Source organism: Mobula birostris, chromosome 24 (genome assembly GCF_030028105.1).
Source record: "Mobula birostris isolate sMobBir1 chromosome 24, sMobBir1.hap1, whole genome shotgun sequence".
Lineage (NCBI taxonomy): Eukaryota > Metazoa > Chordata > Chondrichthyes > Myliobatiformes > Myliobatidae > Mobula > Mobula birostris.
The window spans coordinates 45,915,205-45,936,344 of record NC_092393.1 but is presented as its reverse complement, the minus strand read 5'-3'; positions in this window follow the sequence as shown (position 1 = coordinate 45,936,344).

Here is a 21,140-nt window from a genome sequence, read left to right as displayed (position 1 = left end):
TCGCCTGGAAGAGAGTTTCGGATGTTCAAAGACATGAAACCTGCGATGACCCCAGGTTACACTCACTGAGAATGTGTCCCCGTGCGTCCTAGGATAGATCTCAGCATCTTAAGTACTCTAACATGCCCATCTACAAAGGGATATTGCAACATAGGGACACTGTCCCATTCTCTGCAGAGGAAGATGAATTTCGCCGATTGTTGTCTGACAGGGCAGTGCTGCAGTGGAAAGACTTGAGCAACGGCAGAGTGTGCAGGGTGTGAGAGATGCAGAAGATTTTGGGCCTGGACTTTACTGTGCGATGCTCGTCAAATCCAGTCACCATGGTCACATTTTTAAAGCTGTGTTTATTTCTCACAACAATGTACTGCATGCATTCGAGTGAAGGAGGATGAGAGGAAGCTTGATGGAGGTGTACAGATGATAAGAGGCATAGATCAAGTGGGCAGCCAATGACATTTTTTTCCAGGGCAGAAATATGAGGAGACATAATTTTATTGTGATTGGAGGAAAGTATAGGGGGAACATCAGAGGTAAGTTTTTTTTAACACAGAGAGTGGTGGGTGCATGGAACACCCTGCCAGAGTTGGTGATAGAGGCAGATATGTTAGGAACATTTAAGATATACTTAAATAGGCACATGGATGATTGAAAAATGGAGGGCTATGTAAGAGAGAAGGATTAGATTGATCTTAGAGTAGGTTAAAAGATTGCACAACATTGTGGGCTGAAAAGCCTGTTCTATGATTATGAAATGACATTAGCATCAATATGGTTAACAATGGTTCCATGCTCAGCTGAAAGCTAGTGTAGAGGTGTGAATAGTATTCAGAACAACAGCAAGAAGTATTTCCTTTATTTAATGAATGACTGAGTATGAAAGGAAGGGAGGCTGGTATTAGTTGTGCTGAGCAATCCCAGTAGGAACTTTGGGGCTAGATAAATTGGCATTGCAGATCTAACGGTGCCGGTTAGTCAGAATGATACCAATGCATAAAAGCCAAAATTATGATAAAAGGCCACATACTTTTGATTTGCATTCTGTTGGGATTATAAATCAGTGGTTGTGTCACACTAAATCAACAATAAGGTTACTTGACGTTGTCAGCAAAAAAGTGCAAGGTCTGTATCTGGAGAAGCAATGGAATCGAAGGAAGGATTCGACAACCCAGATTCTGGAAATACAAACGGGGGAGGGGGGGGGGGAAGAGATTAAAGAGCGAAATCAGACAGACCATGAACTGTGGTGGAAATCTGAAATTCACACCCACGTTCAATCAGAAGACTCAGAACTCTGCTTCAAGTGAAATTTTCAGGACTTGAATCTGCATATTAATTGCTAAAATCAAACAAGGGCACCAAGTGATTAGGATCAAAGCAGAGTACATAGAGTGAGGTCACAGATAGCATGATGAAACAGATCCTTGGGTTGAATGGACTCCTAGTTTCTGTTTTCTCACTATATAGTATTGCAGAAAGCCTGCACATGAAGGAATCAGTTCTGGAGTGCTGATATCACAACCAAAACTAAATTCCTCTGTGTATTAAAATTACCCCCTGCATAAAGTACAAACAATTGCAAGAGCGGCCTTGGACTATAAGAGAACAATTGTACTACATCCAGTTTTCAGTCTGCTTGAACGAGCGGCTTTCATGATAGTATGTATGTATTTCATGTGAAGAAAATCTCTTACATCTTTTTATGGCCTTTTTCTTCAAAGACTTCTGAAATGATCACAGCGAAATAATAGTGAGGCATTAGCAATTTGTCCTAAAGGATTTGAGAGAATAATCACACTTGACGAATCCCAGGACACAAAGGTTAAAAAAAAAGAAATACAGATGTTGGAAAAATGTAACAAAAGCAAAAGATACTGGAGACCCACAATTGATCAGGTAGCATCAGTGAAATGGGAAGAATACACTCAGTCTCCATTTCGATGGGTACCTCCTGTACCCTAATAAAATGACAACTGAGTATATGTTTGTAGTCTTCTGCTGCTGTAGCCCATCCACTTCAAGGTTCAACATATTGTGCGTTCAGATATGCTCTTCTGCACACCACTGTGGTAACGCGTAGTTATTTGAGTTACTGTCGCCTTCCTGTCAGCTTGAACCAGTCTGGCCATTCTCCTCTGATTAACAAGGCATTTTCACCCACAGAACTGCTGCTCACTGAATGATTTTGTTTTTTGGTTTTTGTTTTTTCTACTATTCTTGTGTGTGAAAACCCCAGGAGATTTGCAGTTCCTGAGATACACAAACCACCCCGTATGCCAATAACAATCATTCCATGGTCAAAGTCATTTAGATCACATTTCTTCCCCATTCTGATGTTTGGTCTGAACAACAACAGAACCTCTTGACCATGTCTGCTTGCTTTTATGCATTGAGTTGCTGCCACATGATTGGCTGATTAGTCATTTTCATTGATGAGCTGGAACACAGGTGTACCTAACAAAGTGGCTACTGAGTATAAGTTAATATTTCAAATGTGGATGTTATCTGCAAAGCTTGTATGTGAAGACAGCAGATGTATAAAGTTGTTTCTATTATAAAGGTGCATTCCAAAAGCCTTGTTTTGATCCTAATGATATACTTGTCTGCCCTTTATTTTTCAGCACCCATGATATTAATTTGTGCCTTTGCCAAAACTGTCTGATCTGCAGATGGCTTGAGCATAACCGTTCTCATTTCAGAGGACTGAAAATTCAGCTCTGTTCAGTAAAGACATTCATGTATTAAAGTATTCATGCAATTTAAAATAAATGAATGGCTCTTAAAAAGGAAGGAAAGTCCAGCCCGACAGAATTTTGGTTCCGTTTCAGCTCATTTGGTGGGTTTCCCATAAACAAAAAATTGAATAAATATCCACATTTTAATCACTATTGTCAAAATATTTGGACAATTTCTCCCCTTGTACTACTCTGTTCTCGAAGTGGATTTACCACTCATTTTGCATACAAGAGATTCAGCAGATGCTGGAAATCTGGCTCCCCCCACCCTTCCCTTTTCAGTCCTGATGAAAAGTCTCGGCTCAAAACGCTGACTGTGCATTTCCCTCCATAGATGCTGCGTCATTTACTGAGTTCCTCCAGCATTTTGTGCATTTTTTACAATCAATTATTTTTTTCTTGCAACATTACTTTGACATCAACAGTAAAGTAAGCCCAAGACTGCCACTGGCAGATGCAAGTCGAACTTGATTGGGCAGATAATTACAAATGCCCACCAGCGGTTTAGATCTCTTTAAGTCATTTAGGTCAAGGAAAGCTGTTGGTGTTATGGTCAAGAACAAAAGTACACACTATAGATTAGAGATTATTCTTACATGGAGGCATGTGGGGTGCCTAGGGAGGGGTAGCACCTCTGGTGAAGGGGCTTGTCATGTCCAATCTTGTTGCGGTCCATTCTGCCGCAGCTCACTCAGCTTTGGTCCCCACTGGACACTCAGCTCTCTCCTGTGGCTCCAAGTAGCTGCTTGCACGCGACAGTGGCCACACCCGGTCCACTGCTTCGACAAGCGGGCTAAAGCAGGTGAGGATAACTAGAGGCCTCATACTCCTGTGAGATAGGGACATGCCTATCCCAGCAGGCAAAGTCAGCTCCAGCAGACTAGGTGGGTGAAATCTACAGTGAGATCCAACGGCCAGGAAGGCAGTACTACAATGCTCCGGGGAGAGCAAAGGTCATGACAGGGCACAGAAGATGTCATGGTCATCCACTGCAACCAAGGAAGACCCCAGTTTGTGACGTTTGTTCATACCACTGGACCCAGACTTCTGAGGCCAAGAGAGCAGAACTATCCCAATTGCAACAGCTTTTCCACTTAAAAACTCTCCCGCACAAGTCTCCTGTCATCATTGGACATGGTGGACAACCACCATTCTTACATGATATAAGTGGGGTGTAAGAAATTACTTTTTCACTCAGAAGTGGATTTCTACCTGTAGGGCAGGTGAAGATAGAATCAATCCGAGCTTCCAAAAGGAAGTTGAATAGATACTAAAAAGAGAATAATTGGCCACTGGAACCTATGGGGGAATGGGACCGACATGCCTCCTTTGTTAGTTGATGAGTTGGATGCGTTCATTCCATGTAGTAGCACTTTACAATATGATTTCACAATATGAAATATTGCAATACTTAGATTTAATGCATTCTAGTCCTGTATAGGGTAGTGAATTTTTATAACTTTTATTTTTATAAAAATGAAGAAAAACTTTACTCCTATTTTCTGGCAAGTTAAGTTGAATAAGCTGGAATCCCCTCCCACTGAGGAAAGAAAAAGGAACCCGGTGAAGTATTTGGAACAAAGCTAAAACTCACTTGAGGTACATTTAACAAAGCACTATGATCTAATGTGAAAAATTGGGAGTGGACAGCAATTGGTTCCAGCTCTCCCAAAGCTTGTAGGAAACCGCCATGGGAAAGCTATGGGCATTGGGCATGGAAGCAGAGGCCAGTGGCAATGTAGTAAGCCCAATGTATAAGATCACACAAAACCCATGAGGGAAAAAAAAACTTGATTCTGTTAAGACACCAATTCACGTTGTTGTTACAGTCAGAATCTACCTGTTAAACTGAATAATTTCAGGCTCTTCAACCACAATTCTCACCATTCCAACTACTCAAGGTCATTTGGGGGTCACACAGAGTGGTCAATGTGGGGGGTGGAGGGGTCGAGATTAAAACAGAATTGGGTAATAACCCTTTACTTCCTCAGTCCAGTCAGATTAAAATGAACAATGAAAAAATGTGCCTGCCCATGAGATTTTCAATTCTGTTTACTGAAGCAGATTGCTGTTTAGGGGAAACAGAAGCATCACAATAATAATCACACAGTCAATTTAATCAGAATAATGTTCTTCCAAACTATGTGATTTATTCGGTAAGAATGTGCCACAGTATGGATTTGTATTAAGATAACACCGGGTAGTGGTCATATGTTTACACCCAAGAAGAATGTGAAGGCAGCAGTTGGGATCGGATGACAATCCCCCAGCCGGTCAGTTAAAAGGCCGAGGAGCCAAACACATTGAAACAAACTAGGAAACAAGTTCAAGTCCAAGTTTATTGTCTCGTAAGCATATACATGTATACCGCTAAAGGAAACAAGGTTCATTGGGACCAAGGTGCACAACACACTTCATATACCTCACACACAGCACACCTTCTCCGTGGATTGTCACCTTGTTGCGGTGGAGACGCTTGTGTGGTCCTGTGATCCTGAGAGCAACGCCGTCTGGAGCTATGCTCCTGGTAGGGTCACCCACGGCGGTAAGGTCGAGAGTGAGGTCCCTGACAAGGAACGATCCAGCCAAGACCTCATCGGTGGAACAGGCGGATGAAGTTACTTCAAACTCAATGACTGTGAAGGCGGATGAAGGCTGCAACTAATCCATCAGCTCCAATCGTCGTGGTTTCCATGCCACTGGAATCAGGTGGTTGATTTGTGAAGTATCGTGTGCTTCTTGGAGTGCAACATCAAGTACACGTTAAACAAATACACGCACAGGCGTCTTCGCTCTGTGGGTCACTTCAGAATGAAGACCGTCATCCTCGACCTTGAGGGATAGCCACGACGACGACACAGCACATAAAGTAATATTATCTCAAATAGCAGCTGGTGCATATCACAAGACCTGGTTATGTGACCACTGACACCAGGCAGACAATCTCTGAAGAGTATTGATAATAGGTGGGGTCACCCATCTTGTAAAGACGCTGCCCTGAAGAAGGCAATGGCAAACAATTTTGTAGAGACGATGATCACCTATGTCATGACACAGCATATAAGGATGATGATGACCTCAAATAAATAAATGATAAAACATATTCTAGAAAATTGACATTTAGCATAACGTGCATTTATGACAAAAGTTAAAAAGTAAACAGTATAACACTACTGGCACTTCATAAGTGATGAGGCCTGGGTGTTGCGAGGGACTTCAGTAGTTTCACGGCCAGTGGAAGAAGCTGTTTCCTCTGCTAACAGTCCTAAAAGTTGTAATTTTGTATTAAAAAAAAAGCTCAGCTTTTAATTCACTTTTTAAACACTATGAAAATAATGAAGGATATGTTTTTCGAGCTGGAAAACCATAAACAAAGCAGTTTAACAAATTAAAGTTCTTTATATTTTAAATAATTTATGTGATAATTACAATTCAACCTGTACTCACAGGACTTTAGGAGAATGAGGGGGGATATTGAAAGGCCTAGATAGAGTGGTAACAGAGAAAATGTTTCCTATAGTGAGGAAGTCTAGGACCAGTGGACACAGACTCAAAATAGAAGGATATCTTTTTAGAACAGAGATGAGGAAAAGTTCTTTAGCCAGAGAATGAATCTATGGAATTCAATGCTATATACAGCTGTGGAGGTGAAGTCATTGGGTATATTCAAAGCAGAGGTTGTTAAGTTCTTGATTAGTAAGGGTGTCAAAGATTCCAGGGAAAAAGCAAGAGAATCATTCAATGGTGAAGCAGACTCGATGAGCCAAATGGCCTAATTCTGCTCTTATGCCTTATAGTCATATGGTCTTATTTGTACATAAAATGAGGTCATTTTAAGGCAATATTTTTTACGATGCAGCAATTATGGAATACAGTGGATTCCGGTTACTTGGACACATCGTGACCAGTGCATTTTGGCCCAATTAAGTGGCTGCCTCAATTAGCAGAAGTTGCATGGAAATAGTTAAAAAGGTATAAAAAGTGACAGTTTACCATCTGAGTAACAAATTATGTATTTAAATGAAATACAGAACAAATCTGAACACTACCAATGCCAATGCAGTACTATAAAACTGTATTATTTCCTAATAGTTATTGACAGATAAAATCGAGAGCATGGTGTTGTGTTCTTTCATTGACTGTAAATGAACAAAATCAGTGCAGACATCTGGTGTAGATAATAGATTGCCCTCACAGAATGCTTTTGGTGATTGCATCCTCCAAATCTTCATTTTCATTGTAACATTCAAGATGTTTGTTGATACCTTCAGATTCTCCATAGTTCCTAAATTGTTGAAGTAGTGAAATATTTTCAATCCCAGCTGTTTCCAGCACCTCCCTAAATGTTTGAAATTGCAGTGAGCAAAACAGTTCTGAAATGTCTTACTGCTTATTTCTCGCCAACAATCAGTGACAAAAATCACTGATTTTTGAACATAAACACACACAACTGACACTATTTAAAAACTGGTCGCTCTAAGCACTGCATAGTGTCTAATGGCCACACACATGCACATGAATGGCACTAGCTAGAAACTGTTTGGCAACAGTCTCCTGTCCCAATTAACCGACATAGTGTCCCAAATAAGTGAATGGAATCCTGGCTTTTTTCTCGATTAGTCTTTGTTCTTTAAGCATTGTCCCAAATAAGTGGCTATCCCAATAAATGATGGCCCAATTAACTGGAATCCACTGTAGAATGCCAAAAAAATTATGGAATTAATTTTAAGTTTTCTGGACTTTATTTTTGAAATTGGACAAGTTCAGTCATTGCTTAGATCGATATCAACTACAGTGACTTGCTTTGATTGTAGCAGAGGAGACATCAAGCAGCAATGCTCCTGGATGAAACCTAAATCTCATAATAATTTTAAGATTTCAATTGAAATTACATTTGCTTAGAAAGTCTGAAGTTGCTGTCAGTTCAATCGATTACAGCAAACACAAATAATTACACTACAATTACCACTACAGAATGTACTAATGTAATATGTTTAAGTGGGTCTTATTACCCTCAATCTAAGGCCACTGGTACCCATTAAAAATAAATAAAATAAATGCAGTAAGATAATGCAAAAATGTTTTTTCATTATTTCAATGCACAAAGAAAGAAAATTAAACCTCTGAGGAGAAGGAGCCCAGATGATGCTTTAAACATGAAGAGGCAAAATCCTTGAGAATTGTGGATATGCCAGAAAATAGCATCCCTCCCAATCAGAAATGTTATCTTGTAGGGTAGAAATTATCTCCAGTTGCAAATTCTGTTTTTCAAAGTTATGAAAAGTCTAGATGATTAGATGAAATGCATTCTTTTCCCATAGGGTTGCAACAAGTTATGATGAGGCAATACATGTTACTGCGTGTTATTGAGATGTGATTGTGTGGATAAGCCTTTGTATCAAAATTGTTTGAGCACATCTCCCAATAGTGAGCCAAACTGTGTTTCAGGTTAATACATTGGACAAGCATATGACTTGCATTTGGAATTCTTCTTACTGGTTGATGGTTACCTGAGCTGACAAATAATCAGGCTTGATAATCCCATTGAAAAATTGTCAGCTCAGCTCATGTAATCCTGAAGTTGCATATTTACCTTTGATCTAAATTTCTTCACTGTTTTTCTCGAAAATGCTTGCTACTTTGGAGATCAGAGTAGAAGATCACAAGGATCCCCAACTAATTGGGTTTGAAAGTTGGATGTTGCCCTACTTTTGCTAGGGGGATGTTAGACACTAGTAGGGAAGTCGTGCTCCAACCATACAAGGTATTACTGAGACCACACAGGGAGTATTCTGTATAGTTTTGATCCCATCTACGGTTGGTGGCTATTCATTGTATCCGACGATGGCAGGAAACCCGCACGGGAGAGTTTTTAAATGGAAAAGACTTTGCCCTAGGCAGTTCCGCTCTCTCGACCTTGGAATTCCATGCCCTGTGGTGCAAACGTGTATCACAAACTGGGGTCTTCCTTGGATGCAGTAGATGTCCATGACTTCTTCCGTGCCTTGTCATGCTCTTTCTTCTCCACGGAGTGCCTTCCTGGCCATTGTATTTCACTGTAGAGCTCATTCCCTAAGTTCACTGGAACTGACTTTGCATGCTAGAATAGGCATGTCCCTATTTCACTAGGTATAAGGCCTGCCAGCTACCCTCATCTGGTTTAGTCCACCTGTTGAAGCAGTGGACCGGGGTGTGGCCACTGTCGCATGCATACCGCTATTTGGAGCCACAGTAAGAGCTGAAAGTACAGTGGGGATCAAAGGTGAGTGAGCTGCCCCAAATTGAACATGATAAGCCCCTTCACTACAGGTGCTACCGGTCCCTGGACACTCCATACACCCCATTCACCTTATTTAAGGACTATATAATTTGCACTGGAAGTTCAAAGAAGGTTCATAAAGTTAATTCCAAGGATAAAGGGGTTATTTTATTTAGGATACTTAACAGAGTGAACCATAGTTATTGGATTTTAAGTGGATGAGAGATGATTATGTTGAGATATATAAGAGTCTGAGTGAGTTTGACAGTAAGATCTGAAGAAAACACCACTTCTTGATGGACAACCTGAAACTAGAGTCATAGTTATCAAATGAACATTTCTCATTTAAAATGGGGATGAGAAAGAATTTGTCTTGTTTCTCTGCTGAGACTCTTGGGAATACTCTGTCACTAAGGGCTACAATATATTTATTGCTGAGACAGGCAAAGGGTTGGACCATGGGAAGGCCATGGGGAACAGGTAGTAAAGTGGAACTGAGTCCAAAATCATATCAGCTATAATCTTATTGAATAGCAGAGCAAGCACAAGGAGCTGGACGCCCTATTCTTGCTCCTAATTCTTATGTCTTTAAAATTTTATTTTAATAAGAGAAGGACTATTCTGTTATGTTTGTAGTTTCTAAAATCTACTAACAATCAGTGGTCTGAGCCATTGCAAGACACTTGAATTTCCTTGGTGAAGTTCTGTTCTCTTAAACAAATGTTTTCCCATTCTGGGTGCTTTGCCTTTCTTGCTCCAGTTACCATCTCCTGCTGAGTGTTGCTCTCCATCGCTGAACAAATTGACATCAGTGATGGACAAGCTCAAGGCTGCAAGGTCACTGGCTTTCCAATTATTCCGGGAATCAGAAATTGATTTGATTCAGAAGTAATGGAGTTGGTTTTTGCAATATATCTTTTCCCTAACTAAGATAAGCCGTATGAGCCAAGACCACAAACCGGGAGCCTTGCTATTTGTCATAAAAGTCAGCGATAATAAACCTGATTCTGATTCTTTGTTTCTTCATGTCTGTATCAAATGAGTAACTGGGAAAATCTATATGGCCTTAATCAGTATGTTTAGAATTCATTGAGTTGACTTTTTTTGTAATTTTAATCATAACTACTTTATTTTCCAGCAATCAACTATACTATATGTGTATGTTGGTGAAGTATTTGATCACTGAGGATATAAAGGAGGAGCTAACTGTTGTACAAACAAGAAATGTGTGCTGGCCTTCCTCCTAGTCAACAACCAGGAGTAAGATCTCTATTAATTGTTACCTACCCTATAATCCATTTAAATTAAAGCAATATTTACTCCTGTTATCATAAAATCTGATGTGTGTGGTGAGTCCAGGGAGGGGTAGCATCTTTAATGAAGGGGCTTGTTGTGTCCATTCTGGGGAAGCTCACTCACCTTTGGTCCCCACTGGACACTCCGCTGTCACCTGCGGCTCCGAGTAGCTGTTTGCATGTGACAGCAGCCACGCCCCGGTGCACCGCTTCGACGGGCGGGATAAACCAGGTGAGGGTGGCCAGCGACCTCAAACCCCGGTGAGGTAGGACATGTCTGTCCTAACATGCAAAGTCAGCGTGGGAGGGTGAGATCTACAGTGAGATTCAATGGCCGGGTAAGGCAGTACTGCAACGTTCCATGGAGAGCGAAGGGCACAACAAGCACAGACGACATCATGGTCATCCACTGCAACCAAGAAAGGTCCCAGGTTGTGACGTTTGTTCGTACCACTGGACCCAGAATTCTGAGGTTGAGAGAGCAGAACTGACCCAAACTCTCCCTCATGGGTTGGCTGTCATTGTTGGACAGGATGGTCAGCCACCATACTATCGAATCTACTAACTCTGCAGATATCATGTCAGGGTTGGAATTTCAAATACTGTATATCCCAGTACCATATCATTTCCCTCGTCTTTTGAAGGAAATCCTAATTCTGCTTTCTGTGCCCTGCTATATTTTTTTAAAAATCATGTGACAAGTAAGATTAACCAAGCTCCAATCTCCAATATAATTTTGTTGCATTATTCCATCATGGGCACTAATTTCTGTGTGTTTCCTTTGCAAGTTTCCTGTATCATGCAATTAAGCACCCATTAAAAACACCTCAAACCCATATCATCAGGGTCGCAGTCTCACATTGGAACACTTCTTATATTAAACTCAGGGTGGCTGCATGTTCTGGCAGAAAATAATTAGGTTTATTTTATAGTATTGGCCCTTCATCCAGACAGCTGCCTTGCCAAATGCATGCTGCAACAAGTTAACTAGACCACATGAAAAGGGAGTCTTCAAAAAAAAACTAAATGCACTAATGACAGATCACACAGTAAACTGCAGAATTGTATGGTTAGCTCCTGCATTTGTACAAAATAAATCTTTTGAAGTTCATCTGGCTCACATTACAACTGTTTCAAACAATTAGCAAAGTAAAACTTTAAACCATGTGATATAACTGGTATTTACATGTTAATTGAAGTCTTCCTGTACAACAATAATACAATAATGAGTGGGAGTTAGGTTAAATAATGTTTAAGAGGAAACAAAACTGTGTATTTAACCATTTGTTAACTAGACTTTGCTGACGTACATCAATAGCTCAAATGACCTGACAATGAACATCCTTCCTTGTATATTAGACAGCAGAGCAAGCTTGCTCTCCTCCTGATCTACTGCTATTGTAAGGGAGCACTAACGCAAAATCTGATTTGTGTGCATATGTTTGAGAATGTTTGGGACTGCTGAGAGTATCATCGAGGTCTCTCAGAACCAGAATCAGGTTTGTGTTGTGAAATTTGTTAACTTTGTGGCAGCGTAGAATGCAATACATGATAATATTAAAAAAACTGTGAATTACAGAAAATATATAACTAAAATAGTACATATTTATATACTATTATATATATAATTGCATTAACAAGCTGGTGTATAGGTGTATCTAATAAGCTGGCCACTGAATGTATGTCTTCAAACTCAGACATGAACATGACATCACCAAGCTACTCTCACAGATCTCTGCTGTATTAATGTACAGACACTATAAAAATATTCTCTATGGCAAAAGCCCAAGTTTTAATTTGATTTTAATTTCTCTCATTAAGTTCTATTATATGTACATATACATAGTGCTCCTTACAGGAGACTGTGATAGTGTACAGTCCATTTCATATGCTTTCTGTATGATTTGAAATGTTATTTGTCACATGACTTCCAAAATCTCCCAGCTTACACTGGATTCTGTTTACTAATCAACCAGTAGATCTCAGATGTTAATCTTCTTACAAAATGCTCCTTTATGTTCTACACCATAGTTTATTGTATCTCCTGGAATACCAAGTCATAATGGGAAGTGTGACCTGACTTTGGACTCTGGGTGAAGAAGCAGTATCTTGTCATTAGTATGCATTTCACATCATATTAACGACACTATATTTGTTCTCAAGCCTGATCTACATCAGTACTTAAGCTAGCATTCAGTTAATGACACCACTATTTTCTCAAGTCACGTTAATGCAAAGTCTCCACATTTCAGACTTCTTAAAGACACAGTACAAATTTCTTGGTGTGCCTTTTCTTTGGCGGTCTGCAGCTAAAAGGCATGTGCAGTTTTGCAAACATGTACCTGTTCAGGAAGTTCTTTCCTTTTTCCATACAGGTGTTGCAAAGGCATTGCTCAAGTTGGAGAAACACTCTGCACAATCTCAGGCTTGTTCATCTAACAGTTCTTTAAATTATCCATTTTTTTCCCCAAAAGTGTTATTACATTTTTGTAACTGTTGTGCAAGCTGTTAAGATGCTGTTGTGAACAATTTAGAATCGTGCCTTACCAAGATTATTTCTACCTGACAATACCAAAGTATGGATAATGTGCACATGACACAAAAATAAACTGAGACAGATGCAGTTTCTTGTTTCCCTTGTTGTTGGTTTTTGGAACGACTCTGGATGGATTCTCACAGCTTTCAGATACATTCACCCTTGGGTTGCCTCCCCTCCAGCACATCCTCGGGTGTTATTGCAAACAACGCATTTCACTGCATGTTTCGATGTACGTGTGGTACATCAATATGAAGCTGAATCTGAACATTTAGTGAGTGTTTGAGGGGATTCGTAGAATGAAGAGAATGGAAAGAAAACTCTGGAAATCACCAATTTTTCTACTGAAAATTACATATTGTATATTTGATAATCGTTCACGAGGAGTTCTGCAGATGCAGAAAATTCAAGCAATACACATAAAAGTTGCTGGTGAACGCAGCAGGCCAGGCAGCATCTCTAGGAAGAGGTACAGTCGACGTTTCAGGCTGAGACCCTTCGTCAGGACTAACTGAAGGAAGAGCTAGTAAGAGATTTGAAAGTGGGAGGGGGAGGGGGAGATCCAAAATGATAGGAGAAGACAGGAGGGGGAGGGATGGAGCCAAGAGCTGGACAGGTGATTGGCAAAAGGGATATGAGAGGATCATGAGACAGGAGGCCCAAGGAGAAAGACGGGGGTGCGGGGAACCCAGAGGATGGGCAAGGGGTATAGTGAGAGGGACAGATGGAGAAAAAGGAGAGAGAGAGAAAGAATGTGTGTATATAAATAAATAACGGATGGGGTACGAGGGGGAGGTGGGGCATTAGCAGAAGTTTGAGAAGTCAATGTTCATGCCATCAGGTTGGAGGCTACCCAGACGGAATATAAGGTGTTGTTCCTCCAACCTGAGTGTGGCTTCATCTTTACAGTAGAGGAGGCCGTGGATAGACATATCAGAATGGGAATGGGACGTGGAATTAAAATGTGTGGCCACTGGGAGATCCTGCTTTCTCTGGCAGATGGAGCGTAGGTGTTCAGCAAAACAATTTCCCAGTCTGTGTTGGGTCTTGCCAATATATAGAAGGCCACATCGGGAGCACCGGACGCAGTATATTACCCCAGCCGGCTCACAGGTGAAGTGTTGCCTCACCTGGAAGGACTGTCTGGGGCCCTGAATGGTGGTGAGGGAGGAAGTGTAAGGGCATGTGTAGCACTTGTTCCTCTTACAAGGATAAGTGCCAGGAGGGAGATCAGTGGGAAGGGATGGGGGGGATGAATGGACAAGGAGTGGCATAGGGAGCAATCCCTGCAGAAAGCTGGGGGGGGAGGTAGGGAAAGATGTGCTTAGTGGTGGGATCCCGTTGGAGGTGGCGGAAGTTACAGAGAATAATATGTTGGACCCGGAGGCTGGTGGGGTGGTAGGTGAGGACAAGGGGAATCCTATTCCTAGTGGGGTGGCGGGAGGATGAAGTGAAAGCAGATGTGTGTGAAATGGGGGAGATGTGTTTGAGAGCAGAGTTGATGGTGGAGGAAGGGAAGCCCCTTTCTTTAAAAAAGGAGGACACCTCCTTTGTCCTGGAATGAAAAGCCTCATCCTGAGAGCAGATGCGGCGGAGACGGAGGAATTGCGAGAAGCGGATGGCATTTTTGTAAGAGACAGGGTGAGAAGAGGAATAGTCCAGATAGCTGTGAGAGTCAGTAGGCTTATAGTGGACATCAGTAGATAAGCTGTCTCCAGAGACAGAGACAGAAAGATCTAGAAAGGGGAGGGAGGTGTCAGAAATGGACCAGGTAAATTTCAGGGCAGGGTGAAAGTTGGAGGCAAAGTTAATGAAGTCAACGAGCTCAGCATGCGTGCAAGAGGCAGCGCCAATGCAGTCGTCGATGTAGCGAAGGAAAAGTGGGGGACAGATATCAGAATAGGTTTGGAACATAGATTGTTCCACTCACTTGATTGATTCATTCATTTATTTTGCACTTGTTTCAAGAAGACTAGAATATTAAAGCAGGGATGTAATACGGAGGCTTTATGAGACATTAGTCAGACTGCACTTGGACAATGGTGAGCAGTTTGGGCCCTTTATTTAAGAAAGGATGTGCTGGCATTGGAGAGAGTCGAAAGGAAATTCATGAGAATGATCTTGACAATGAACAGGTTAATGTATGAAGAGTGTTTGATGACTCTTGGTCTGTGATTGCTAGAGTTTAGCGGAATGAACAGGGATCTCATTAAAACCTATCAAATATTTAAAGGCTGAAATAGAGTGGGTGTAGAGCGGATGTTTCCTATAATAGGGGAGACAACAGAGATGAGGAGGAATTTCTTTAGCCAGAGAGTGGTCAATTTATAGAAACTATAGAATGTATTGCCACAAACAGCTGTGGCGGCCAAGTCATTGGTTATATTTAAACATTCCTGATTAGAAAGGTTAACAGGACAAAGGCAGGAGAATGGATGGGGTTGAGAGGAATTATAAATCAGCCATAATGGAATGATGGAGCAGACTTGATGGGTCAAATGGCCTAACTCTGCTCCTATATCTTATGGTTTCATTATAATTGTATTTGTTATAGAACATCGGGGCCAGTGTAGTCTAACTCTAAATTCTTAACCAGTAAAGATATAGTCTTTTGCTAACTGTCTCACTAATAATTTCTAGCATTCCCCTATCAATGATTTTCCTTGTCACTTGGAAAAGCAGGTGCTGCAAGATCCCTGAATTGCTTCGTTGACAATTATCCTTGAGCAGGCCAATAAGAACCAGCCTTTCATCTGGCTAAAGATGAAACATACCTAATACTGACAAGTACAGTAGCTTATGATTCCATCAGGTTAGAATTTTTCAATTGTCAGTAATAGACGGTCCTCCTAAACAGGTTTGGCAATCACAATGGAGAATTTTGCATGGTTAATCCACTTGGTTAGTACATTGACAAGCTCATTGATTTAGATTGGTTTTCAATTGTCAGGAAAATTTGGTCCTCCTAAAAAAAGGTATGACAATCACGATGAAGAGTTCTGAGTGGTTAGTAATCTTGTATGTGTGCAACCAGTTAACGAACATGGGACGTATATATTCTCAATTAAAATGTACTTGACATTGATTCCTATAATAATCAATGTTCATTTCTATGCATAATCCTGCAGCAACTAAAGAAGGAAGATCAACAGTTCTCCACTACTGATCACAAAGATCTCACTGTTTGTGTCCTTGCATATTAGTCAATCATGTGCCGATATTTTGTTGCTGATCGCTTCCACTAAGTATGCCCAGAAATGGTGAAATTAACTCTGGCTTTGAGCGGTCCATCCAACCTACAACTAACGTGCTTTGAAATTGGCATTGTAGCTCCAGATATGCTTGGATGGCAAAGTGTTTAGCATCAAAATATGTTCTGTCTTTCCACATCTGTGCATGTGAACTTTATCCCAGTTCTCCAGTTAATAACTCACAATAGATTAGGGTTTGTATTCAGTCACAAAATAAATTTAAACAGTATTATTTACCATTTCAACCTTTCAATGATGAGTCAAGTATTACTTTTTCTTCTGTTCTGGTGAAAATCTTCATTTCTTTTTGGACATCATTCCATATAACCATATAACAATTACAGCACGGAAACAGGCCTTCTCGGCCCTTCTAGTCTGTGCCAACCCCTTACCCTATCCTAGTCCCAGGATCATCCCTCACTCTCAAATGCTTTGCCAAAGTGTCCATTGGCATTTCAGCCTTGTCTCTATTTCCACACTCAGTTTTCTTGGGTATTCATACTGTTTGGTTGCTTATCCTATCAGCATAGGCCTAGAACTGAGGCCAGACATCGTGGAGATTTTTCAGATTTAAGTGGCTCAAAGAATAAATTATCTGACCCATGGAGTAAAAGGTTATTCCAAGCATAGGATTCAAATTCAGATTCAGATTCACACTCAGATGAGTTTATTGACATATACAATAAACTACAGTGCAAACAAATACCTTGCAAATTGTAGCTCAGAGTCATCAGAATCTCTGTAAATGGATCTTGGACTTCATGACAGAAAGACCCCAGTCAGTCCAAGTTGGCAGCAACATCTCAAGCTCCATCACAATGAACACTGGGCCTGCGCTATGCGGAGCACCAGGGCTGAGTGCGTAGCCTGCTGCTGTTTGCACTGCTGAGTCATGACGGCACTGCCAGATCCTCCTCAAACTACATTATCAAATTCACTGATGATACAACAGTGGCTGGCCTCATTGTCAACAATGATGAGTTGGAATCCAGAGAGGAGTTTGAGAGGTTTGTCAAATGATGTGAGAACAATAACCTGAGTCTGAATCTTGGCAGGACAAAAGAAATGATTGAGGACTTCAGGAAGGTACAGTTTGACCACTCTCCATTGCACTTCTATGGCTCTGCATGGAGTGAGTAAAGAGAAAAAAGTTCCTTGATGTGCACATAAAATTGATCTAATCTTCTCAATAGTCAAGGAGGCATAGGCAGCGTCTACACTTTCTGAGAAGAGTGAGGCATGCAAGGCTCCCCACCCCCATTCTAACAACTTTCTGCAGGAGCACCCTCAAGTGTGTCCTGCCTGGCTGCATCATTGTGTGGCACGGAAGTTGCAAGGCAACAGACCACAAGACCCTACGGAGGATAGCAAAAAGAGTCGAGAGCTCTCCCTCCCCCCTATTTGTGCCATTTACCAACAGTGTTGTAGACAAAGGGCCCAAATCATTGTTGAGGATCCTCACCAGTCATCCCGCAAACTCTCTGACCCATTACCATCAGGAATAAGGTACATAAGCGTCAGGATTAGAACTTCCAGATTGGGTATTGCCAGACTGGGTAACAGCTTCTTCCCTCAAGTTGTGAAACTAATGAATATGCTGCCACCACCAAGGTCTCATCACCAGGACAGTGAGCTGTTTAGCGTTTGCCTGTGCTGCACACTACATGCCTTCTGAATTATATTCTATTAACTTACTTATGAAAATATTTTAGTTTATGTGTTGTGTATGATGTATAGTTGTGGTGCACACCATGGTCCAGAGGAATGTTGTATCATATGCTTGTAAATATATAGTGTCAGATGACAATAAATTTGAACTTGAGCTTGAAATGGTAATAATAAATACAACAAGAAGCACAAAACAACAGAACGGTCCAAAGGTAGTAATGCAGTCCGATGTATTGTAAAAAGAAATGCTGAAGTGTCAATTACAGGATAACTGAAAATAGTAAAATTATAATTTCTCCCTGGCTACAACATAGCTTTAAAATATCCACTGGCATTGTTCACACCGTGCACTAGTTAAAATCCACAAGGCTGTGCTTGAACAAGTTCTACCAAAAATAGAGCTTCCAGAATTAAATCTGGGGATGTCTTTAGTATCTGTTTCCTGCTGTTATTTTGGCATGTAAATATAATAAATATTAGGGGCAGTATCAGTGACAGACACTGTCAGCAATTAAACTTTTGATCTCTGAGATAAGAATGTCATCAATGTGTTGCAATTAACTTCAGCAGGACTCTTAATGGTATGAATTATTCATCTTACTGTTTGTATTTACCTCGTAGGTATAGAAGGTAAAATAGCAATTCTGCATTGGGTTGTAAAACTCCTCCAAACTCTTAAGTATGTGTTCCTAGAAATGATTGTTATAAATTGCACCTTCTATTCTCATAAAACCTTTTTTTATACATACTTCAAAAATGGCAGTATTTCTTGCTGTAGCAGTTGTCCATGTTTTTCAAATCATTCCAGATTACTATCGTAAAAATGTACTAGGAACTTTGTGAGAAGGCTGTGGTGCTGACCGGAACAGATTAAGAGCTGAAATTGTTGTTGTTTTTATCATTCAACACAGTCGACAAAAGCACATGAAAGAAAACCACTGTAAAATTGGTTTCCGGGTTCTTTGTATACTTGTCCATTGCCAACTGCATTTGGAGGAGTTCCAAGATAAGAAATCCGAAAAGGCTTCCAAGTTGCAGTAGCCTTTTTGTTTGAGTTTCCTTTTTCAGCCGTATTTCAGACACAGGAAATTATTAGCGGGTGTTCCGAGGTATAGTGATGGCAAAAAAACACACACACACACTCACACACACAGGCACCACGTTGCACGGAGGATGACAGAACTGGTAATGGGACAATAATCGAGGAAAGCGACTGAAATATCAGCACTGATTCTCTCTCCACAGATGTCATCCAAATCATTGAGCAGTTCCAGGAGCTTCTGCCATTGTTTCAGATTTACAACACCCACAATATTTTGTTTTCACGTTAACTAGGATTTTCGTTTTCTGAACATAGAAGGTAAAGGAGTGATTTCATTTCAAGTTTTCAAAATAGCAGAAGGAATAGATTCTTTTCATTCTGTGAATGAAAAGTTACCTTATGTACAGGCCTAGTGTCACTTTATGGACATACAATCAATCTACGCTTATAAGCTAATCATATGTATTTTATATTTTTATTGTGATGCATACATCAGGATGCTCTATATCGGTTATAGCTTGGTATCTAACACCATTATCTCCTCAAAACTAATTAGTGAATTCCAAGACCTGGGCCTCAATACCCCCTTGTGCAATTGGATACTGGATTTCCTCACTTGTAGATCCCAGTCAGCTCAGATTGGCAAAAACATCTCTTCCACAATCTCCATCAGCACAGAAGCACCACAGGGATGTGTACTTAGCCCCAAGCTCTTCTCGCTTTACACCTATGACTGTGTGACTAAGTACAGCTCCAACACTGTAAACAAATTTGCTGATGACACCCCTGTTGTGGGCTGTAACAAAGGGGGTGATGAACCAGCACACAGGAGGGAGATGGAAAATCCTGCTGAGTGGTATAACAACCTCTCACTCAATGTCAACAAGACCAAGGAACTGATCATAGACTTCAGGAGAAGGAAACCAGAGGTCTATGAGCCAGTAATTATCAGAGGGTCAGAGGTGAAGAGGGTTAGTAACTTTAAATTAACTTTCTCATAGGACCATTTGTGGAAGCATCATATAATGTAATTGCGAAGAAAGCACAACAGCATCTCTACTTACTCAGGAGTCCGCGGAGATTCAGCACGTCATCAAAAACCTTGGCAAACTTCTATAGATGTGTGATGGAAAGAGTGCTGACTGGTTGCTTTATGGTCTGGTATGGGAACACCAATGCCTTTGAGTGGAAAATCTTACAAAAGGTAGTGAATTCAGCCCAGTACATCATGGGTAAAACCCTCCCAACCATTGAGCACATCTACATGAAACACTGTTGTGAAAAAGCAGCATCCACCATCAAAGATCTTCACCACCCAGGTCATGTTCTTTTCTTGCTGCTGCCATCAGGTAGAAGGTGCAGGTACCTCACTCAGGACTTGAACCACCAGGTTCAAGTACAGTTACCACCCCTCAACGATCAGACTCTTGAACAAAAGATGATAGCTACACTCATTTATGGACTATTTTATAATGTGATTTCATGTTTGTTATTTATTGTTATTTATTTATATCTGCATTTGCACAGTTTGTTTACAGTTTATAGTTCCTGATGTTTACAGTTTACAGATTCTGCTTACAGTTACTATTCTATAGATTTGCTAAGTATACCCGCAGAAAAAGAATCTCTGGGTTGTATGTGGTGACATGTATGTACTCCGATAATAAATTTTACTTTGAACTTTATTATTATTGTGTTCCTTATCTTATTCTGTTTTTTTTTGAGCAGCATCAGATTGGGAGTAATAATTACTTTGGTTTCCTTTACACGTATACTGGAAATGACAGTAAACAATCTTGAACAATTGTACAATAAAAATAAACTTAATTCATGAAGTATACAGTTATATAACATGGGACATTGCATTGTCTCCATTCACTGTACAAATACCTCATTGCATTTCCGTAAAATGTGTACAATGTATCAGCAAACCACTGACATTTTACTCTCGAAATATTTCATCAATGATAAGTTTAAGCAAAATACAGTGTCCAGCTCCTCCGTGCCCATTGATGGGAGGATGCTATATTATGGCCTTTTCTTCACTGGGACTGCAGCAGCTGCATTTTTCTTCAGAGTCTCCTTCAGCACATACCGCTGACCTTGGAACATTCCAGTTGACAGCACTGAACTATGGAAAATTATTTGCACCTGAAGACCAACAAGTTTCAGGCAGATCACATTGCAACTTTCATTGAGTTGGTAATCTCCCACCAAGCATTGATGTTTCCCTATTGTCTGTCCCTGGGAATAGCTCATACAGCACACAGTCTTGTGTTACACAGCTGCTCAGGGTGGACTCCAAATAAACCACTGCACCCTTTCCCGGACAACTCTGACAAACGTGCAGTCCA